A 23,853-nucleotide genomic window follows, 5' to 3' on the forward strand; every position below is an offset into this window, starting at 1 on the left:
TCAGGAGTGGGGCATCAAAGGCATGGGCACAAAGCCACTATGACCTACTGCTTCCCACCCCTTGGGATGTCAGAGCAAAAAGAATGACAAGTGTTGGTGAGGATGTGGAGAAATGAGAATATTCCCATGCTGCCAGTGGGAGTATAAAATGTGTAGCTGCTTTAGAAAATACTTTGGCAGTTTCTCAGGTTAAGCACGATTACCACATGACTCAGCAATTCTGCTCTTAGATATATACCCGAGAGAAGTGAAAAGGGGTTCATGTAGAAGCTCATATACAAATGTTCATAATAGCCTTACTCATAATAGCCAAAAGGTGAAAATAACCTAAATAACCATCAGCGAATGAATGGATAAATGAAATGTACATCCATACAGTGGAATATTTGGCCATAAAAAGGGACAAAGTCCTGATACATGCTACCACATGGATGAACCTTGAAAACCTGAGTGGAAGAAGCCAGACACACAAGAAGACCACATATTGTATGATTCCACTTCTGTGAGTGTCCAGAACAAATCTAGAGAGTGCGTTATTATTTGTCTAGGGCTTGAGGTTAGAGGTGAAATGGGTAGTGATTGCTTACAGGTATTTTGTGGGGGGGGGTGGTGAAAATGTTCTAAAACTGTGGTGATGGATGTACAATTAAATTTACTTAAAACCCTTTGAATTGTACCCTTCAAAATAGCGAATTGTGTGTTCTGGGGATTTTATCTCAAGCTATTAAAAACAGAAGGTATGATCAGGGGCCAGTACCCCAGTAAATGTAACCTACATGGTGAGAGGGCCTGTAGGGGGCTGTGGACTGTACAGTGGGGAGCCAGACTGGAGACCCGTGCAGGCTGGGGTTGACTTCGGGAAAACAGGGTGCCTGCTATTAACAGGGGTAAAGATGGCCAAACAAGTTTGGGAACCACTGGATTAATCCAGTGTGAAGCAACTTTAACATGGAGCTGCTCAGAGCAGTGATGTTGACATGCATTCTGAGTCTCCAAAGTGGGGATGTGTTAGGCTGGGTTTGCAAATTATGCTTAGAACAAGGTTTTCAGGAATTCTCAAGGGACTGCCGTCACTCTCTGAGAAACGCTGACCTAGAGCACGGAGACATCTTAGAGCTTATTAGATAAAGAAGTAGTAGGATGCAAAGAAAGTTCAAAGAACCTTTTTCGTCCAGTGGGTCCTATTTCATAATCTTTTCTTTCTGCACATTCTGAGGATGGGGGACATCTTGTGAGCAGCTTAGGTTGTTATGGATATAACTTGTCTGTTGTAAATAACTTCTGTATAATGAAAGGCAGTTATTGTGTGAGACACTGGCACAGTGTGTTATGTTCTACTCTTGTATCACTAGCACTTGCCTTAGGGCATATAATTGGTGTTCAAGGGAGAATAGAAAGAATCGATATATTAATTTCTCCAAGTGAAATCAGTTATTCCCACCATGTGGACAAGGATAGAGACTTGAGGATGTTGAATAATCCTCCAAGGTCATGAAGAGAGTAAACGGGTGATGCTGGAAGCCAGGCCTGGTCAGTTTGCCCTGAAACCCCCTGAAGTAGCCGAGAAGCCTGTCTCCCTCGGTGGTGCTTACTGATTGGTCCAGATGGTCTTCCAGAACAGAGCAGATTCGGGTCCTCAGGACACCACAAAAGCCAAAGCGTACACCTTCCCCCTTCCTAGTTCCAAAGCATCTAAGTTTCCGCAGTGAGACTGGGGTTTCAGTGTGCTTTCTACCTTTGGCGGTGGAAGTGAGACCTCTTATTTGGCCAGGTCTGATCCCTTTTTTGTTGTGTTATTTTTCTGAAAGAGTGGAGTGCAAAGCAAATTTCTTTACGCAGGTAGCCAAGGTAATTGAGCGCACACATTTCCATCTGGCTCTGCTGTGTTGCCAAGCTGTGATTAATAGTGAAAGATGGGGCAGCTATTGCCTGGGTTCAGGGACGGGGGAGTACAGGCAGGCCTGCCTGTGGCAGGGGGCCAGTGGGTGAATGAAACAGACTCTTGTTGGGCTGGTGCGGGGGAGCTTTCCCCGACATGGGGAGGAGCTCCTTGAGAGCAGAAAGCCTGTGCTTAGCGGGGAGAAGGAATCCAATTTATAAAACCTGCTTGGGTCCCTAGAGAAGATATCTTGGTGGATTTGTGTTCCTAGAAGTACGAAGAGTTTGTAGAGAATAGAGAATTTGAAGGCCTTTTAGGGAAGCAGTATGGAAAAGAGTATCTGTAGTGAAAAAGCACCCCCCTCCCCACCTCCGAAACCTAGAAACCTTTCAGGTAAGGAGGAGGAAAAGTTAAAGGGATAATGGTAGGAGTAGAAGCGAGAGACTGGAAATGTGTGTTGCACAAAAGAGAGAGAAGCTCTGCGTCTTCCATCTTTGGAGGTCCTAACAACAGATTTGACAACTTTTTTTTTTAAGTGGGTATTTTATTTATTTGTACTTAAACCTATAAACCAATCAGCCAAACGGGTACTATTATCATGATACATTAAAATACAAAACATGATACCTTAAAATACAAAACAAATCCTAGAATAATGAACAAATTAACAGTGCTAGTAAAACACAAGGGACAGAGGAAACCCATGAAGCACGTGATAGCTTCACCCCTCACTGGTAGCAATTGAGGTTATTAACAAGAAAAGCCTCACAATCTCAGAAAATACAAATTATCCTTCATCACACGTCTTTGTATCTTCACTTCCTATTCTTGAGGTTAGATTCTAGAGCCTAAAGAGATCCACATTAGGATTGTATCTAGTCACCTATAGCCAGAAACACCTTTTCTCATGTTGTCCAGAGCAGCCACCGCTCCTGAAACCTCTTTGACTCCAATCGTACCCCCTCAGTGGACACAATAAGAATAATGGGAAACAGAATATCGAGGCAGAGATCTATAGGACCCTAAAAGACAAAACCTAGGAGAAGCAATACAGCCACCACCCAAATTGAGATCGAATAGTATACTTACCGTCACACATCTTCAGGCTCTGTGTTCACAGAGTAATTTGGGAACAAACCCGTTATTTGCTGGGTACTAAAATACTTAGCGGATTGTTGTATTACACTATGGCTTTCCCCAGAAGTTGCTAAGATGGACTCCAAATCGCTGATGGAATTTTGCTGGAACTGGATCTGGGGCTGCAGGGATTCCTCTCCACAGTTCTGGAGCTGATTGTTCCAGGCTTGGGGGCACCAGGTCTGATTGGCCCAGGAATGGTTGCCCCACGACTGGCTGTTCCAGGAGTGGTTGCCCCAAGACTGGCTGTTCCAGGAGTGGTTGCTCCATAGTGGAAGGTTTCCAGAAGTGTTCCTCAGGTATCTCTGGTGGTAGGAATAGAAGCCTGGGTCTTCTGCGGTGGCTGTGTTGTTCTGAGTCACACTCTTGCTCTCCTTTGGCCAATGGTTTTTCTGCCACCTCTTACATTTCATTGTCTGGTTCTGGAACCAGGTCTTCACCTGCTTATAGCTAAGGTTCAGAATGTTGGAAAGTTCTTACATCTGCTGGAGACTGAGGTATTTGTCTCTGAAATCGATCGTTGAGGACATAGAGTTGGGCCTGAGAGAATACGGTCCTGATCTTCTGTTTCGTGCCCTGGGCCGTATCTTCCTTCCTCACTGTTCTCTCCTCCCCAGAAGTGGGTGGTGGTCTTACCCTGGGACTGGTGGAGTCGGGGCTGTCCTGAACACGCAGATCCTTGGATGCAGGGAGAGGAGAGACGGTCTCCACGTGGGGTGTCTCAGCAGATGACATTTGCAGGGACGCATAATTTTCTTCAGGCGCATAAATCTCAGGCATTGGAGAAGAGTCCCTAGAACTGGGTGCTTCGGGGCCAGGTGGGCACTGGGGCAGAGCTGGATCGGCACTCATGTTGGTGAGTTGAGGGTAGATGGGGGGAAGAAAAACGGGATTGCAAGGAAGGCCCAGGCTTATGGATCTAGGTGGGAGAGCTGAGGAGAGTAGGAAGACCTCCAGATGTTAGAAGTCTGAGAAGGGATGAAGTGCATCACCACTGCAACAGTAAGAGCCAACCAGCCCAATGGAGCCACCAGATTTGACAACTTTATCTTCTTGGTCATTGGGGTGGAATGCTCTGGATTCTGTGAGAAGGGGACTCAGGACTTGGCAGGATATCTTCAGCCACAGACTCAGGAACTGGGGTCATTGGGAAAAATTTTAAAAAGAATTATACATGAGTGATCTAAATCCACATTTTGCTTTGAGATCAAGTCTTAACTAGAATGATGTCTGTTTCTTCCATACTTTATGATGTAAGGCTGTTTGTTCAGGGGTTTTTGCACTGTTTGGGGGAAATTGGGGGTGTGAAGTACTTGGTGATTGGGCTCATGTATTCAGAGAACATCATACTGAGGAGAGCAGAATCAGCTTTGGTTTCGCTGTAAGTTGTTGGCTGCATGGGGGCATCCAGGGGTCGGTCTCAGGTAATGTCTCCCCACCTACTATGTGTCTGTTGACACTTTGGTCTCTGTAGTTCACGGTATGGTATACTCACCCTCTAAGAGAACATTGGGCCCGGTGAGAAATGATGAGCAGGCTTGGAAAGCTGTTGAGCTCTGTAGACACTGGGGTGTGGCAGTGGAAGTTCATTGGTGGCTTTTGAATACAATGAATGACAGAATCACCGGCAAGGCCAGTAACTCAGGACCACTGACTTGTTGAATTTTTACAATAAATTTTGAAATTAGGACTTCGGTCAACCCTGATGTATGGGTGAAGTTTTGTATTCCTTCCCATTCATTATGGCTTCAAGGTGGGACTGGTCAGGACTAGGTGGCTCTAGGACAAGCTCTAGGAGATGCTCAGGATGTCTGGATGCAGAAAGCAGCCTTTAATTTCTTCTCTGGCATTATCTCTTATTTCTAGACCATACCCTGAGTAGTTCCCCTTTGTTCAGGCTCTTCCTGGGATGCTCTCCTCCATGTGCTGTTCACCTGCACCCCTCTTCCCTCCCTCGCTGACTCCGTTCCCTCCTACCCAGCCTTGCCAGTAAGCACACGCCCATTTCCACCCCCCCACCCACCAAGGGCCGCCGCGGCACAAAGGTCTGTAGTGCCTTTAGACCCTTTATAATCTTAGATTTTTTTCGTTCTTTGTATTTCTACCTATCATGTTTAAAATTCTAGTTCGACTGTTTAAATTTCCAAGTGTATGGAAAGTTATCTAGGTGTGCAGTGAATATGGCTAATAACATCCCTGTGTTAAAAGAAATTGGTAGTGTACATTGTCTGTTTTTAAAATGATGCACTTAGAAAAGAATAGGACTGGACTCTGTCTAGCTCATGATACTTACAGGGGTGATGACTGTTATTAGTTGTCCGTCTGCAGTGTCCCCAGCATGCTTTGTGAAGTTAAGGCCCGTATCAAAAATCATAGAGCTAAAAGATTTTTTGGTTTAGTAATACTTTATTTTACCTGGGGACGTCCTAGCATGTTAGAAAGGAGAAAGCCTGTAGTCAGGGTAGAAATTGGTTGCACTGTAAGAACGCTAGAGACCCTGTCCCAGCAGCAGGTCCTCTGGGTGCTGCTTGCACATGCCCAGTGCAGGTAAGTGTCTCTGGAATGTGTTCCTTATTTAACTGTTTTCATTGTCAGGAATTTCTCTTACTACCCAGTGCTCTGCTTGCTCTCCATTTGCTTTCCCCCATGGATCTGAGCTCTGGGAAGCTGTACTGGGTAGGGGGAGGGGGACATTTTCTTACGCATGGCAGCCCCTGGGGCCAGATCTTGACTCGTACAGCCATTCCCTGCAAGCGTGGTTTTCCGACCCTGTCCCGGGGCAGTCACCCTAAGATCCCATCTGGTCTTTCTGATATTGGTGCTCATTGCATGTGGTCTGCCAGATGAGATGAAGAGTTAATTTTCATACAGAGTTTTGGTTGGAGGAGCCTAGAGTTGCATTGGCTTTTGGCAGCCATTTAATATTGTTGAATTTTAATAAGTTTGCCTCATCCTCCTCACCTGCCCACATAGGCAGAACTACTTTATTACAACTTTAATTGGATTTAATTGACTGGCAATAAAGTAGATGCATTTAAAACACGGTTACAGATTAAACTGCATGAACAAGTTGACACATTTTGACACATGTATATACCTAGAGTCACCACAGTTCAGATAACGGACAGTTCCTTAACTCCCACAGGTTTCCTACTGTTCCTTTGAACTCCACCCCTCCACCCCCGGATAACTGATCTGCTTTCTGTCACTATAAATTCAAGCTTATTTTAAGATACGTTGTCCTCCTCCTACATTTGCACAATTTATTTTTTTAGGTCCTGAGCAGGATTCCAGTTATCTATGTTAAATTTCCATCTTTGTACCTACATTCCATTCTAGCAAGTGGATCCTTTTGAATCCTGATTTTCACATCTGATGCAGTAGTTCTCCCTAGCTCGATACATGTGCAAATTTAACGGATTACCTCTGTTCTTATCCATTGATTAAGAAATGTTAATCTGGGTGGATTCCTGTAACATTCTGGGAGCAGTTGTTTGTCTAGAAACTAACAGTTTAAGAGAACTGAAGATATACTCGGGTACTTACCTGTATTTTTAAATCTTAAAACCCGTGATTCATCAGTCTTAGACAATTCACAGTGCTCGCCATAGCACATACCCTCCCCAATGTCCATCACCCAGCCACCCCATCCCACCCCCCACCAGTCCAGCAGCCCTCGGTTTGTTTTCTGAGATTGAGAATTCCTCATATCGGTGAGATCATATGATACATGTCTTCCTCTGATTGACTTATTTTGCTTAGCATAATACCCTCTAGTTCCATCCACAAATGGCAAGATTTTTTTTTAATGGCTGCATAACATTCCATTGTATATATATATACCACATCTTCTTTATCCATTCATCTGTCAATGGACATCTTGGCTCTTTCCATAGTTTGGCTATTGTGGACATTGCTGCTATAAACATTGGAGTGCATGTACCCCTTTGAATCCCTACATTTGTATCTTTGGGGTAAATACCCAGTAGTGCCATTGCTGGGTCGTAGGGTAGCTCTATTTTCAACTTTTTGAGGAACCTCCATACGGTTTTCCAGAGTGGCTGCACCAGCTTGCATTCCCACCAACAGTGTAGGAGGGTCCCCTTTTCTCTGCATCCTCACGAACATCTGTGAGCCATGAGAGACTATGGACTCTGAGAAACAAACTGAGGGTTCTAGAGGGGAGGGGGGTGGGGGGATGGGTTAGCCTGGTGATGGGTATTAAAGAGGGCACGTATTGAATGGAGCACTGGGTGTTATATGTAAACAATGAATCATGGAACCCTACATCAAAAACTGATGATGTGATGTATGGTGATTAACATAACATAAAATTTAAAAAAAAAAACCACGCACTGGTTTGGCCAGATGTGATTTTTGGAGTGCTTCCATGTGAGGAGGTGGGCTAGCACAGACCCTGCTTCCTTCCTGTGCTTCTCCCTGGGCAAGGTCACTCCTCAGCAGGGATGAGAGGATGCATGTGTGCACTCCCCTTCTTAGGTCACGTAGGGAACACACACGTCCAGGCATATGGTGCACCATGCTCACACTGCACCGGGCAGCCCCCAGTGGCTGCAGGCTCCTGCCGTTCACTACACACCATTCTTGTTACGTAGTTTTTTTTTAATTTGTTTTTGGTGTTTTTTTGTTTTGTTTTGTTTTCTGATCTCCATTTTATCCCAGAGTGCAGAGCTGCTGCACCATCTGCCAACATGCCGGTGTTGAGTAGGAAAGGATGCCGTGAGGCAAGGTTGCTTGGTGGCTGGGGATGGGGCTGCCTGGCTTCACAAAACTTGGCCACGTGACTTTGGGCGAATTCCTTAAGTTGAGCTAACTTTGCACCAGTGCCTGCATCTCTAAAATGGGGATGAGTGCAGTGTCTAACTCACAAGAGTGTTGGAAGTCAATGAGTTGATCAATGGAAAGTGCTTAGAATGGCTTCTGGCACAGAGGAGTTCGATAAGCATCTGACATCCTGACGGTGATGGTGGTCATGCTGGGATGAATAGGTGTATCCTAGCGTCTAAGGAGAATTCGGAGCTGAGTGGGAGTCCCTTCGTAGGTCACCCTCAGAACACATAGTACCTCCCGGGCCAAGTGAATGATGGCAATTCCATGTGATCACTAAAGTCCTTTTGGGCTTTTTCTTACAGGGTTGGGTTTGAAGATTGTAGAAGTTTATAGGTGGTTGCCAATCTGTCTAGAGTTAATACAGCGTTTCAGTTGCATTGTTTCAACTTCTTGATTCTCCTACACATAACCAACAAGGTTGTTTTGCCTTGACAGTGAAATTGCACCCTTGTTGCTTTAGCAGCCCCTAGGATAGTGTTAGAAGGTGGACCGGCGCCCTTTAGCGATGCCATCTGTAAGCTGAAGCAACGGGAAATACGCGGCACTGCAGGAACCAAACAATTACCCAACTGTTTTGGAGGCAGTTGAGAGCCAGTCTGCCAGGTACCACCGACTAAGTGTGTGGTGCAGGCCAGGAACAGAAAGCAAGTTAAAATGCCTACGCTCATGGTGTTCCATGTTGATAGGGGTGCATGTTCAGAAGGGAGGACAATTCTAGCATCCGAGCCCAGGTCTAAAGTCAGTACTCACAGACTAGTTCCTGATCCAGAGGAAACGTCGTCCCCCTGCCCCTGGCTATGGGGCTCCTTGCAGTGTGTTGCTGAAGGAAGGAAGGTGAGAGAAGGTGGCTGGCGAAGGGCCGCTCATCCTCCTTACGGAGATGTAATTGAGTGTGTGTGACTGTTGTCCCCTCCCATCAGTGTTCTCTTTCTGGACTCAGTTAAAGAGCACTGCTTTTTTTTAAAGTAGCTTCTTGATTACATTAGCACATGAGTATACAGCAACGGACAGTGTTTTGGCTTAAAGAGAAAGAAGAGAGCCTTGGGGAGGCCCTTTATTATGGGGATAGTTAGAATTGCATCCTGGTATCTGACTGGGTCTGGTCTTGCCCCATGGGTGGAGTAAGCAGAGGTTCCCCTAAATAGCTCTGTATCAGAATCCCTGCAGGACCCACTTTCCCCCCTACCTCCTCCACCCCCCCCAACCCGAATCAGAATCTCACAGGTGGAACCAAATCATTTTTTCTAAAGATCTACAAGAGATTCAGAAAGGAGCAAAGTCTTTGGACCAGTGTTTAGGAAACTTGTGGATTAGAGGAGTATCGCTCCACTTCTTAATCCCTGTTTGGTTACCTTTGACATCTCAGCATGAATTAAGGATCTGAGGGTGGGTTTCGATCAAGGAAAGAAGTTACAGAATGTGAAAGTCCGTTCGAAGGTAGAGGACCCTCCAGCATGGTGTTCAACCCTGCCTGCTTGTGAGAATCCTTGGGAGGGTTTCAGATGTCCCGGGTCTCACCTGCAGAGCTCGAGTTAATCCGCCGATGCTCAGGTGTTGATGTTTATTACACTGCCCGGGGCTCATCGGTCTGAGCCAGGGTTGAGAACTTCATGGAAACCACCTGTGTGACCAGGTACTTGATCCTCGTCTGTGTCAACAGCAGAGTTTTCTACTCTTCTCTGCGTGAGGAGTGTGGCAGAAAGCCTGCAGGTAGTGAGGCGTGACCAGGAGGAAGCTGCGTATGTAGGTCCTTTAGAACCATGGTGGATGGACTTAAAGGCAAATGGTTTCTGAGCCTGCCTGGCTCCTGCCCCCAATGATGTTGGAAGCCAGAGGAGGGGCACCTATAGCCAAAAATGACGGAGATTATTTAGGTCCTCTGTATTCCCAGAATTAGAGAATAAAATGCCTCATGATTGATGACCTGCTTTTATTGAGAAGAGCAAGTACCCAGAGTACTTAGAATTATGGGATGTCTTTTAGGAAATGCCTTGCACCTAGTAGCAGAGGGAGCACAGGGGTGGGATCGGGATCCCAGTGACTTCTCTGATGAGAAGAATAGCTATTAGCTGGCAGGGTGGCTGAGCTTGTGTTTGCTGACAGATGATGGAGGACTTATTAGCAGAGATGTGTGAACTACTTAGAGTCTAGCTGCATTAGTTTGAATGTGTGGTACCAGTCTTCTGTTAGGATGTTAGGGATCAATATCTGCTCACTCCAGTTCTGCTTCCCCACTGGGTCACGGGGCTCCTAGAGTTTTATTCCATTTGTCATTGCACGTATCGATCTGTCGTAATTACCTGGTGTGTATGAACTCTTAACTCAGCAATCCAAAGCAGAGATTTTTCTTCCTGTTTGTGTGAGGTTGTCATTGCCAGAACTCTGTTCGTTTTATTTCCTTATTTATAGAGCCCCTTGTATCTTATTTTGCAGAGTAGGTGTTTATGAAATGCATAGGATGATGAAGACTTCCCTTCTTTGAAGTTGGAGGTCAAATCTATCACAGGGACTCTTTTTTTCAGCATCTTTAGAATTAGGACCCCCAGCCTGGGCTAGAAACTAATCTCAGAAGGCAGCCGTTCCACTGTTTGAAACTCTTAGATTTGGGTGGACAGCTCTCTCCCCTCAATCCCACCCTAGGGCTTATCTCCTGGAGCAGCCACCAGAACAGACGGCTCTGGGAACGCCCATTTAGTCCTGTCTTCTCCAGCTAAACCCTTCTGGTCTGGCTCGCATTCCCTGTGCAGCAGCAGCTCATTCTGATTGACGTCTGACTATATTCTAGACTTGGAATATAGCCCCAGGAACTGTGGCCTCTGTAATTTAGCCAGGAGGACAGATCTTGACTGACGAGAGGAGGAGACCATGGCCATCTCCTGTTCTCCTAGAACCTAAATCTTCAGGGGCTGCATTAATAGAAATTTACTAATAGCTTCTTGCTGTGGTGGTTGATAATGAGTCACCAAAACACTCTAATGCTTCTTACCTGCCCTGTAGTCACAGATGATCACAGTTTGGTGTAATACCCTTGGGAGGTGTGTTTTGGACCCTGTCCAGATCACAGAGCTAAGTGGTAGGGTCTGTGTTGACACCCAGCTTTTCCTACTTCATAGTGCTCTTTCCTCTCTCAGTTGGGCTGATGAGGCAATATTTTTAGAACTAATCGAAGATGTCTTTGAGTGGCTTAAATAACAATTTATTTCTCACAGTCCTGGAGGCTGGGAAGTCCAAGACCAAGTTGCCAGGGGATGGGGTGTATTTTCCCTGATCATTGGTTGAATTGTCAACGTTGAAAGCCTAAGAAATACAATGATAGTATCCAATAAAGACCTCTCTTCGTGGGAGCATCATTATGAAGTCCGTGGAATGAAGTGCTAGTAATGTGATAAAAAATAGTAATAAAACTGATTTTCAGCACAGTTAAAAAAAAAAAAAAAGACATCTTTACTGTCATGGTAGTCAATAACCAACATGACTTTTTCCACAAGATGTGGAGTTTCTCACTTAGATCTGTAAGAAAAGAAGAGTTGGGTTACCCTTGAAGTCATCTAGAAGACCCTTTGAAACTTCAGGAAACTAGTGAATTCTGCTTCCCAGCATCGCACAGCCCCATCCTGTGGGTCATCAGTCGCTTGCTCCATCAATACTAGTATGCTGTCCTTCTTCAACCAGGGATGCTAGAGCTGAATTTGGGCTTCCCCCTTGAGGATAGGCCTCTTCCTCAGATTGGTCTATGGGAGCCTCCCCCAAGCTGGGAGGTGGGGTAGGGGTGTGAAAGGCCCAACTTGGGAATAACACTACATGGTTCCCTTTCTCCCTTTGTGCCCTTTCCCCAGTCTGCCTCTCCTGGTTCCCCTCAACAGGTGGACTTCCTTACTTTGTGTCCTGATTTCTCTCTGTCCATGGTTTATAGTGAAATTGATGTCTACACCCCCAGGCCTGGCTCTTGATTTCTGAAAGAAAAGTTAAACTATAAAAAATTCCTTTCTCCACGCCAGCCGACAGGATTTCAAGACAATTACTATGCTAGGAGCTCAGAAATCTTATTTTGATAGTCAAAAGCTGAACTTTGGCACTTTGTCTTCGCCTTCCCGTTCTAATTATCCTAATCCTCTGGAGACAAATTAATGCCTTGAGTTGAAGGAGAATGCCATGTTTAGAAGAAATGTAAAAAAGTGTATTAATGTATCTCAAAAATATCCATACTTTGGTATGCATGCTAATGTTTCCTAAGATCATAAGGGCTATGTAAGTTATTACTTGCCGTTGTAGCACTAACTCAGTTTTATAGCTTTGTCAGTGGAATCACAGAGGGATGTGAATCTGGGTACCCTAATTCCAACCTTGTGCCTTTGGCCACTTTGGTGTATGGTCTCCCTGGAAAAGATGACTCCTAGGGTTCTGGCTTCAGAAACTGTGTAGAAGGAACTTCTGTGCAGAAACCAGGAGGTCAAGGAGGGATACTCTAGGGTGTTGGAAATGAGTTTATTTGGGAACTGTTTCATTCACGATCCCTCACCCCACCCTCTCCTGACATCCAAATAGAGTTGTCAAGCTGAATTGATGGAGTTGAGAGAGACTGGCCTCCAGATGGTATTTGAAGCCTTGGGAATGGATGATGTCCTCTTGGGAGAGATTTTTGGGGAGGAGGAAATTTCGCAGATCTAACCCTGAGTGGACTTAGCATTTAAAGGTCTGCTAGAGGAAGAAGCACCTGTCAGGTGATGGGAGTGGTGCCTCCTTTCTGAGGGCAGTTGGAGATGTACGATTTCTGTTGGACATGGATGGGGTGGGGGGCATGGAGTACCCCTGCGTTGACTGTCGAGTAGGAGTCTGGAGCACCCTGCGGTGTGCAGGGCAGTCCTGGGCGTCTAAGAATTGCCTCCTGTTGTTCCACCTCATATGCCCAAAATGATCTTCAGCATTCTTTGTAACTCTCCCATTTGTGCTACACTTCAGTTTTTAGGCCTTTTTTGGGTCTCCCTTACCTAATGGCTCCACACCAAAGCAAAGAGTGTGGAAGGGCAGGCTTTAATATTTCCCCTGTTGAGAGCTGAGGCCTTGAGGGGCTTGGCCAAAGTCTTCAGACTTGCACGCGACAGGCTGGTGCTAGAACCCACTCTCCTCACCCACCATGGGGCTCTTGCTGTTCTCCTCTTCTGTGCCTCTGGATGGCTTGAGTCTGGAGAGCTGGGTTTCCAGCTGAACTCCCACAGGGGCGCTGGGCTCACACGGATTCGTTGGTTCCATCCGATGGGAAGTTGTCATGGCTGCTACCTACATGGAGCCATGACCGTGTCCACAGAGAGGCTGTGTGAGCTGCCATGTGGGACCCTGGGTTGCTGCTCTGTGGATGGTCCCAGAACAGGTAAGAATTCAACGTTGCTGGATTCCCAGGTATATACTCTAAGTGCAGAGCCAGAGGTGGATTTCAGGCAGATACATTCTTTGCCTTTCCCTGTTCTTAGCGTTTCTTTCATACTTGGTATACCCCGTTTGCAGGTAGGTGGGTGACTTCTTGGGGGGGGGGGGCATAAGATGGGAGCTATGGGAATGCCCTGGGTATCGGTTTCTGCCCTCGAGATAACAGCTCTTTAAATTCTCCGGGTAGACAAGTGTCTATATGATATTAGATGCTGTCCAAAAAAAATCTCCTGCCTAAAATATTCCTCTCCCTGGCCTATCCCTTTATATAAAGTGTTACCTTTCTTCTCAGCTGAGCCAGAAACTTTTATTTACTTGACAGAACAGAAGCAGGGGGAGAGGGAGAGGGAGAAGCAGGCTCCCTGCTGAGCAAGGGGCCCCATGCAGGGCTCCATCCCAGGACCCCGGGATCATGACCTGAACTGAAGGCAGACTAAAAACCAACTGAGCCACCCAGATGCCCCATGAGCCAGAAACTTTTTTAAAATATACATCCTATCTGCGAGAACATCATACATGTCACACTTTTAAAATGCATCTTGGTCTCTGGGCTCTGATTCCTGTCCCCGCTGCCTGAGTTTAGGGCCTCATCCTTCATGTGGGTCTCTGCCGCAGGCTCTGAACCGCTCTGTCATGACCACGCTTTGCTCCGCAGTCCGTCCTCTGCGTCGCTGGGGAGGCGGGGGTGCTTGTGTGCGTTTGCTTTAAGGGAGAGGATCTCTGGGTCTCTGGATGTTAAAGTGCTGGCAGGGAGGAGGCAGTCTTGAGGGGATGGGGGGCCGAGAATGGGAACAGAGCAAGGTGATAACAGGTGGAGGGGAGTGCCGGATGGCGGGAATGGGACCTAGGGCTCAGAGGGTGGAATTGACCTCTGGGGCGAAGGCAGGATCCTCCTGTTAGAGAAGGGGAGGAGGAAGCCAGATGCTGGTGAAGCAGGACGGTTGGTAGATGCGGTGGCAGGGAGCTGAACTGTTCTAGGCTTTTCCCCTAGATTTGCAAGATTCCTATTAGCACGTGGCAGATACATGTTGGGTGAATAACGCATGGATTCCCCAAATGTCTCTCACAATGGCAATGTCCCCCAGAAAATGGCTGGGATGGGAATAAGTCACATGTGTTTGGGGTGAAGACCCCCTGAATGTGCAGGGTAAGCTGGGGGCTAATGCGCAGTCGCTGCAGAGGCAGGTGGGTGACCAGATGACAGGACTGTGTGTCTTGTGGGACAGGTGACGAGAGAGGATGGCCGGCGTGCTGTGGCAGGTCAACTTGGGAGCTGGAGTGGTGAAGACAGTCTTCAGTGTGCCGTCCTCATGGACCTGGCACCTCTTTGACCTCTTCCCTGGTCAGTGGCCAAAACCTGCCTCTCCCCCGGGTTCCCTTGCCCCATCACCAGGGCAGTGGAGCATGTAAGAGAATCTGACGTTGTCAGCTGCAAGGATCCTTAGGTGATTTGGGTCCAACTCATTTATTTCACAGAGGAGGAAACTGAGTGCCAAAGGGGAGCAGGGACTTGTTAGGCCCTGCCCTGAATTTGTGCTGAGGGCCCCAGGGTCCCCAGCCCCCTCACTGCAGTGCCCCTCCTAACCATCTGCAGAAAGGCCATCCCCCTGGGCCCAGTCAGACCCCCTTGGTTCTGCTCAGAGTGTATCTTGATGCAAACTGATGAAGACCTCAGGCCCAAAACCCCTTCTGCCTTGGCCAAGATGGGCATCACATTGAGTGAAGTAGTTTGGGAGACGTTCTTCAAAGCAATGGCCGGCTGAATGCTGGCCTCAAAGGGGCAGGACCACAGAGCGAGTGATTGGTGAAGAGCGGGGTCTGTCCCGAAGAGAAGGATAGCACCTTTGGGAGCAACATAGAGTGTCCCATGAGAGAAGGGCAGGTGCGGTGGGGTTCTGGAAGGATCTGGAGAGACAGCCAGGAGGGTAGCAGAAGCAGATTTGAGCCCTGAGCAGTTTGTACTCTTTGTAGGCTAGCAGCAGCTCCTCAGCCTATCTTTTACAAACTCTACTGGAAAATATTAAGCACTGTAATTTTTTTTTTTTTTACAAGTTCAATTATGTAGTGGGTTACAGTTCCTCCACTAACTCCTTGAGAATAGTGTATTTTCAGATTGCCTTCTTTGATTTAGTAATAGGCATTTAAGATTCCTCCATGTCTTTTCATGGCTTGCTGGCTCATTTGTTTTTAGAGCTGAATAATATTGTGTCGATATACCACAGTTTATCCCTCCCCTTGCTGAAGGACATCTTGTTTGCTCCCAGGTTTTGGCAGTTATGAATAAAGCTGCTAATAAACACCCATGTGCAGATTGTGTGGATATGTTTTCAGCATCTTTGAAAAGAATATGCAGAGAAATATACTACATGCAAGGAATGTAAAGTGCTTTACAGCTTATGGAAAGAGTAAAAAGGATGTAGGTGTCACCATGCAAAAGGATATGAGTGACTAGGGAAAACACTCTCTTCACCCAGCCCACTTGAACTCCTATTTGAGGTCAGATTCAAGAAACAAAGGAAGTGCCTGAACAGTCATAATGAAATCCCCAAATGGGATTCTCTGTTAAGGAGTGGTTGGATTTTTCGAAATTTCTCTAAGCAAGTAAAATTTAATGTTAACTGGCATTTCTAGGAATCAGGAAATTCAAATGTGTTTGTTTACTGGGAAGGAGTATGACAATTTGATAGACATTTGAAATGAAAGGTATTCAATTTGCCCAATAAAACACCCTTAGAGTTAGGGGACTTCTGTTCTAGCTTGGTTGCTTTAAAAAGTCCCCAAACATCTTATTGGGGGAATAAAGTGATTGGAATTTTTCCTAAATAGTAGGCTATGTCCCATCCTTTGACAGAACAGCTTTTGATAGGCACTGAAAATCCATTTTACTTCAAGCTTCACAAAGCTGTTTATAACCCGAGAAAAATTAAAACATGTCCACACAAAATCTTGCACATGAATATTTATATTTACTCATAATGGCCAAAAAGTGGCAACAACCCCAACGTCCATCAACTGAAAAACGGATAAACACGAGGGATATCCATACAATGAAATACCTCTCTCTCTCAGCTGTACATCATACTACATGAAAGAAGCCAGTCAAAAGATCCTGTGATTGCATCTGTATGAAAGGCCAGAATTGGGATCTAGAGAGACTAGATTAGCAAATGTGTTGGGGTGCGGTGCCAGGGACTGGTAGTGGGCACAGGGCAGCTTTCTGAGGTGATGAAAATGTTCTGACATTGATTTGGGTGATGGTCGCACAATTCTGAACTTAACACTATTGTACACTCAAAATGGGTGAATTGTATGGTATTTGAGTTACATCTCAATAAAACTTACCCCCCCCGTAATAAAAGTGGTAGCAGATTTAGAGGTGCTATTTTAGAGAAGGTGGACAGAAACTAAATTTCCTAGATGGTATCATTTGAATCCAGACTAGATAAAATAAGGTTGAGACAGGTGGGATGTGGGCATGGAAGCAGTTGTGAATAATAATCTGTCGTAAAGAATCCCACAAAAGATTAGTGTTTCAGTAGGTATGCATTACCCCGAGAAGAATTCAGAACCACACACGCTAACCAATATGCCTGTATATCCATTTTATTATTTAAAAGACGGTTTTTCCAAATCATAAACTAATCTTTAAGCTTTATTAAATCTAAAATGAGGACTTAAAAAGAAAACCTTTAGGTCCTGGGTTCATATAGGACTAGGTCAGGTTTGTTATATGTCTTGGTGGTGGCATTGACAGTCCAACACAGCAAGGAAATAAAGCAAAAAGAGAATGGGATTAAAGAAACATCTGGGGCACCTGGGTAGCTCCGTCGATTAAGCTTCCAGCTCTTGGATTCAGCTCAGGCTATGGTCGAGGAGTCGTGGGATGGAGCCCCACGCTGGGCTCTCCACAGGCTTCACACTGGGCAAGGGGTCTGCTTGGAATGCTCTCTTAAAAACTAAAAAAAAAAATCTGAGCACTTGGGTTGCAGGTTGCACAACTCTCTGATCTTGCTTTCCTGGGTCTGGAGGATTGGCCCACTGCCTGACACCTCGCCTCTGGCCCTTTCTCTGGCCCTTTCTCTGTTCCTTTCCCACCAGTCAGGAAACCAAAACAGGGCTCAGCAAAATGCGCCATGAAGTTGTGGTTGCTTAGCTGGTTGATGAGGTTAGCTTCCCAGTTTGGCCTTGGAGCCTGTGGGATGCCAGGAGATCAGGACTAGAGAGCCCTGGGGGGTGGGGGGGGGGGGTGCTGGCAAGAATCTTGATATGTTTATCATATCAAGAATCTTGATATGATAAACATATCAGGATTTCCCAGATGGTGCACATCTAAGACCATATCAGTGGCCTGATTATCCACTAAGCCACAGGTCAGCGTTTGACAAACACAAGGAGGACTCCAATCACAGTGTTCACAGCAGAGAGCATCTAGGAGGATCTGATGCTCTTAGCAGGAGCAGTTTCCTTCAGTGGGCAGCACAGAGAGGGGGAGCCTTGTGAGCTGCAGCAAGAGGGCTCTGGGAGACGAGCTACCAAAGTGTAACTTCAAGAAATTGTGCCTCCCATGAAGTCCAGCGTCCCTTACCCTGGGCACACGTGCTGCTCCAGGAGAATATTTCTTACTATAAAACCTAAAACTATGGATTTTGCTTAGTGACACTAAGCACTAAAAACAAAACAAAACAAAAAAAAACAAACAGAAAAAACGCTTTGGGGTTTTACAATTGAGGAGGGACTTAAAGGGAAAGTCCAAAAAGGTTTTAAAGATAAACAGGAGGCATTAATTCTGGCCCTGGGAATATTTGAGGATTGCTTTAATTACGTTACCCAGCCCCCCAAAGCTTCAGAACCCAAAATCTTTCCGAAGGAGTGGTCAATCATCTACATTAAAACAGTCCCTGTTTCATAGGGAGTCATTGTTGAATTTTTTAGAAAAGGGGGAGTTTGTTATGACAGGGATTCCTTATCACCCAGAGGACAAGGTCGTTACATAATTACGTTTGTACCCCCAAATTGCTGTGACAAAGAAGACCAGGAAAAGCTTTTCTAAGACTTCGGTTCAGCTCTTTGATCTCTGTCCCATGAACCCACTGCACAGCAGATTCCCATCTCTGGACCTGTAAGTCTTGGTCAAGGTCAAGGTTAGGGCTGTTAAGGTTGATGTAGAACACAGCCCTTGCGGGGGGGGGGGGGTCTTTCCCCAGCATCTCTGGCCTCTCTGAGGTCTCCTTCAGCCTTAGGCTGTCAATCTCTTGTAGGTATTTTAGCACAAGCCCTGCCTTTTGTTTTAGGTGTGCTAGATGTCCCTTTCTTGAGTGTCAGCCCCTCATGGGAGCAATTTCACGTACATAATTAGAAACGAGCTCAAGATTTTAGCCCCTGTGGGTGAGCAGTAAAGAATCGCCATGTGACTGGTGGGCAGGTGAGTCCCCCTTGTCATGTCCTTTCTCCTCCCCTTCTTAATGCTAGAGGGTTGTAGGCACTCAAGTCAGACTTCATTCCACTTCTGGGGTCCCTGTCCTTGTTGACTTACCACCCATGCCCAAGGATGCTTGGGCTGTAACCTGTGGAAAGTACTTGGTGCCACGTTCTCAGCTGGGCTTGGCGGTGGAGGGGCAACATTGGGCTCTGTGAGGGAAACCTTGGCTTTAGATAAATCATTTATACTTTGTGCTGGTTATTGTGCCTGCAAGGTAGGGGGAGGAATGTTACCTGACCTGCCTCACGGTGCCGGCAAAATGCTAAATGGAACTTTCAGATGAGACCGTGTAGTCAGCTAGAATTGATATTGATTACTGTGAATTTTGATGATGTGTGTAACTTAGGTCTTCTATTTTATTGCTAACTCCTGGCTGCTTATATCTGTGCTATATAAAAAGGTACTTGATAGGGGGCAGGGAGGTTCCTATTGATTGATAGGAACTGTCTGTTAGAACCGAGATCTTGGTTACTCTGTTTCCCAGCCCAAGTAATGAAAGATCTGTGATCTCTCAAGAAGGCAGTCTATTATTGGCCTGAGGCTGGTATTAGAGAAGTTCAAGGCTTGACGTAAGTATGGTCTTCTCATCAATTGAAATAGTTTTATCCATTTGCAAGTTTAAAATCTCAAGGAGTGGATGCAGGTAAGGAGGAAGTCTTGGCCAACCTCAGAGCCCCGAATACTGTGAGGAGGGGAGTTGGCACACATACATATCGGTGGGATTTCCCAGATGGTGCACATCTAAGACCATATCAGAGGCCTATGTGTAGAGAGAAGAGAGGAGTAGCTCTACAACTTGAGTTTTGCTAGAGGTGTTTCCGAGAGTCAGCAAATTTTCCTGACAGCCTAATGATTGATTGATTGGCTTTCCATTATTAAGTTTTTTCTAGCCCATTAAAGTGAGTCTTTGTTTTGAGGATTCAAATGTGTTTAGAGACCTGATGGGTATAATTCATTTCTATCTCAGAATCCAGACTTGGGACATTGTGCCAAAGAGATCATGAATGTAAGAGTGCTGTTTATAAATAGAGTCCCCATTCAGTGTATATTTGCTGAGCACAACAGTTATGTGAATTTTCCACTAAGCCACAGGGTTGGTTCTATATTCACTTGGACACCTCCCATCTGAAGCAGGTGTTTTCATGAAGCAACCCCTCCTGTGGTTGGACACACGATGTGTTTGAGGGCCCTGGCGTGGCTGAAGGGGAGAGCATCCCTGGATGGGATGTCCAGGAGGGGCTCTGCAGCTCAGAGTGGCTTTCAACAAATCATGTGGTGTCTTTTCCCCGTTTCCTCCATAGGAAAAGGAAAATGGTAGGAGCACTTATTTCCAGCTGGCTTGGAGAGGCGGCTGGGGGGCATGCCACGGGGGGTGGGATTTGAACGCGGGGCTGAGGGAAACAGATGGAGAAGGAAGAATTCTGTGTGAAGGAAAGGTGACAAGGAGGATGAAGAGTGTGTGGCTGAGTGTGGGAGAGCATGGATGGTGCCACTGGACCAGAGCTGCTGAGATTGTTACGGTGGCACCGAGGACAGCTTCCTGACGGCTTACAGTCCTCCGTATTCACTCTGCCCAGGTGATGGTTGAAGCTCATGGGGTCGAGCTGATTCACCAGCCCCCAGGATGTCTCAGAATTTTTGCAGCTTGAAACCCCTGGTTTCCTGGTCTCACACTTCTCACAAGCCTGTATGTGCAAGTCTGTTGCAGTGGCGTCTTGGTGAGGCTCGATAGTGTGGAGCACTGTGGGACTTCTGCCTCAAACCCAGCTGGGCGGCTGCTCCCTGTGGCACCTGGACTTGAGCCAGCTGAGGAAAGCCTTAGGTCAAATGGTTGCCTTTCCTGTGCCACGTTCTCTCTCACCTCCTGCTTCTGTTCTCTCTCCTTGGACTGTGTGAGTCAAGTAACTAAAAGCTGGAAGCAGGAAGTTGGGGGGGGGGGGTGTGAGGGGTAGAAGCTAGAAAAGAGGATGGTGAGTTGGAATGGACAGAGAACTTCAGTCTGGTCTTCCGTAACCTAGAGCCTGTTATGGAAATGGTTCACATGTCTCTTGCTCGAGGTCCTGGCCACTTCAGAGATTATATTCTTTTGCCATACTGTATGATGTCCAAAACACCTACGTTGGAAAAGCAAAATGCTGCCCTTTGTTTTCCAATTCTGTGTTCTTTAAAAACCCTGAACAGGCCCTCCTTGCTGACCTAGGGATTCCCCACTGAAGGGAAAAAACTGGAAAGCTCTTACCCTTCAGATCCACTACCAGAACATGGACGTTGACCTTCGAACTTCTACGTGCTAGCTTCCCAGTTTTGCTACTGATCTCTCGGTGGACTTCTGCCCTCAAGAGAGGCATGAATCCTCTAACCCATATCAAATCCCCTATGTGGGATCTCTTAGAGCGCTCTACTTCATTCATCTGGGGAAGCCTCTGATCCGGTCAGGTTTGTAATTTTTACGGGAAGACAGAGAAAACAAGTTGGAAGGACTTTCTTTGACCTGAGCTTCCCTTATTCCGTTATCACATCTTTTTCTTAGAAGCTTTGTAGTTGGACTTAATTGTTGCTTAGCCTCTGATGCATTTTCAAATTTGCACCTGCACAATTCCCCTTCCGGCACCGGCCTCTGGAACTCTTGCACTTAATGGCCAGAATATGGAGTCATCCATGAGATTTCTAAGAGCGTTAGCTGCCCTGTGTTTCAGGTCTATGGATTTGTGCCTGGAAGTAGGAGCTTTTAAGCTATGTGGGCAAAACTCTATGTAGGTTGAACGTTTATTTTTGGAATCAAAGCCTGCAGCAAAATCAGTCTAAGGTGTTCATTGATATTCATAATCATCAAGGTACATAATTTAAGCATAAATATTACACTGCTGACATGAATGACCACAGTTGGCAGTACCTTCCCATAGCCAAACTGAGTTCTCTTTTCACCTACAGTATCTATTCATCAGGAAATAGTTACTGAACGGCCGGGTGCCCAGACTCTGGTTTGTCCACAGTATGTCCTACAGTTCCCACAGTGCTGAGCACCCACAGTGTGCTTGTTTTGGTTAAATGGTGTCATTAGCTGGGGTGAACTACAATACACACGTGGTTGTACCCTCTTGTACCAAGTAAGCTTCCCTTTTCAAACTATTTCATTTAGTTCTGGAAACTTCTCAGGGAACACACACATTCTAGTAGATTCAGCTACATGGTTTTTCGTGAGTCCAGCTGGCCCCTGAAGCGAGGTTCCCACAGTGCTGAGCACCTGTCCTGTTTCCCCACCAGTACCAGTCCTGAATGTCTCCTACCTGAAGGATTGAAGATACCCTCTCTAGGCCAGAGGGCTGGGGTTGCTTGTGTTTACAGATGGAAGGGTATGGAGAACACATAACCCAGGGAGCCGGAGCAGGGGTGGAGGGCTGGGTCAATATACACGGTCTCTCTCGAGCCAGCCCCTTATGCTACAGAGCAGATACCCCAAATAACCAAGGCAGGTTCTGCTTTAGGTCTAGGAGTTAGGATTTCATGGCTAAGAAAGAGAATCCCAAAATATCAAAGCAGCAGAGGGCTGGAGAAATCTCATCCAGTGATTCTCAGGGTGCTCAGATGGGCGTCACCTAGGAACTTGTGAGGAAGTACATCTGAAAATATTTGCATTCTCAAGGGACAGTATCGGCCTACTGAGGGCAATGGGATGCAAACTGTGTGAGTGTGTCATTCAAATTCTGGTAGGCTTCCATTGCCGGGCCTGGAAATTTATACCCCAGCTTTATGGCTGAAGCTATTTTCCAGTGGAGAGAACCTTGCCCCATATCCTAGGGTTCTCTGAAATCTGCCCCCCACCCCGCTTAATACAGGTACAGATAATGGTGTTTGTGACTGGCCTTTGGAAAACAGAGGGTCTAATGAAATGTAAACGTGGTCTCCTTAAAGGTTCGTGTCACTAATGCTGTGGAAAGAGGCCTGATTTTGCAATTAGGCACAGAAAAAAAAAAGATGGAAAAGATGATTAGGTGTTTTAAACCTTTTTTGTTCCATGTAAGCATTTAAATGTATCAAGTGTAATATATACAATTACAGAAGAAACAGATTATCTTGAAAGGTATCTCAATATTTTGGGGAATTGATATAGCAGACATGAAGGATTGTTTATTAATGTTCGTGGCAGATCTAATAACTACCATTGCAGTGATGGGTGTAAAAATTGAGCTGCAGCAGCTGTGATAGGGTGTCAAAGCCACAGGGTCTGCTAATGCTGTTTTGCTCTATTCTCAACTGAAGGAAATGTCAAAGTTCTTAGAATTCAGTAAAACTGAGGGTATGGTTTTTAGTGCATCGAAGTTCATGGGTCTCCGAATTCTATGCAGTGGACCCAGGGTCAAGTACCCCTGACGTAGGAGGTGGTATGGAACTGTTTACTCTTCCCAACTGCAGGCATTAGCAGGCACCAGCGTGTGCTTCGTATTTTTCTAACACGCAGAGCTGACTACTCTGCACTGTGATTTTAACTGTGTGGGTGTCAACAACGTAAATCCAGTTAATGAGGAGACCCTGCTTTGGTTTCTGGGTGACTTACCGTAAGCCGTTTGCCAGAGTACTGGAATTAAATGTAAAGGCTTCCATTGTCTGCCCCCCGGAAGGATGGTTAAGGACTCTGTTAAGCCTCTTAAAGCTAATCTTTGTTTTAAGTTTAGTGTTACACTGTATTACGCTGATATTGATAGAAGTAAGTTACAGGGTATTAGAGTTGCTGCTAGTACCTGAACATGTTTATATAGTGACCCATTTAATTAAGCTGTCGCGTCTATAGCAGTGGTTCTTAACCTTAGCAGGACTAATGCAGCAGAAAAGAAAATCACATGTGGAATCAAACAAAAAAAATACCCAGGCCCCACTGCCGTAGATGGTGACCCAGTTGGTTTGATGTGGGATCCAGCTGAGGTCGTTTTCTTAATCTCTGCTGTTGTTTCTAACGTAGTCAGGGTTAGTGAACAAATGCTGGTTCTTTGCAAAATGTTGCCAAAGACCATGGCTTGCCTGTTGGGATCTGATTGTCCTAAACTTCACCTCTTCCCTGAACACTGTGCTTTCCCACCTTCTGCAC

At 46.0% G+C, this 23,853-nt stretch overlaps 1 protein-coding gene and 1 pseudogene across 2 annotated transcripts in view; one reads left to right on the top strand and one right to left on the bottom strand.

Moving 5' to 3' along the window:
- MYO5B (myosin VB) overlaps positions 1 to 23,853 on the top strand; it is a 356,309-nt gene that overhangs the window by 180,476 nt on the left and 151,980 nt on the right. The gene's annotated exons all lie outside the window — the stretch shown is intronic.
- On the bottom strand, positions 2,971 to 3,868 carry LOC114205103 (homeobox protein NANOG-like; annotated as a pseudogene).

The sequence above is a fragment of the Eumetopias jubatus genome, unplaced genomic scaffold (genome assembly GCF_037043125.1).
Source record: "Eumetopias jubatus isolate StellerSeaLion01/CBP00866 unplaced genomic scaffold, mEumJub1_p1.0 scaffold_16, whole genome shotgun sequence".
Lineage (NCBI taxonomy): Eukaryota > Metazoa > Chordata > Mammalia > Carnivora > Otariidae > Eumetopias > Eumetopias jubatus.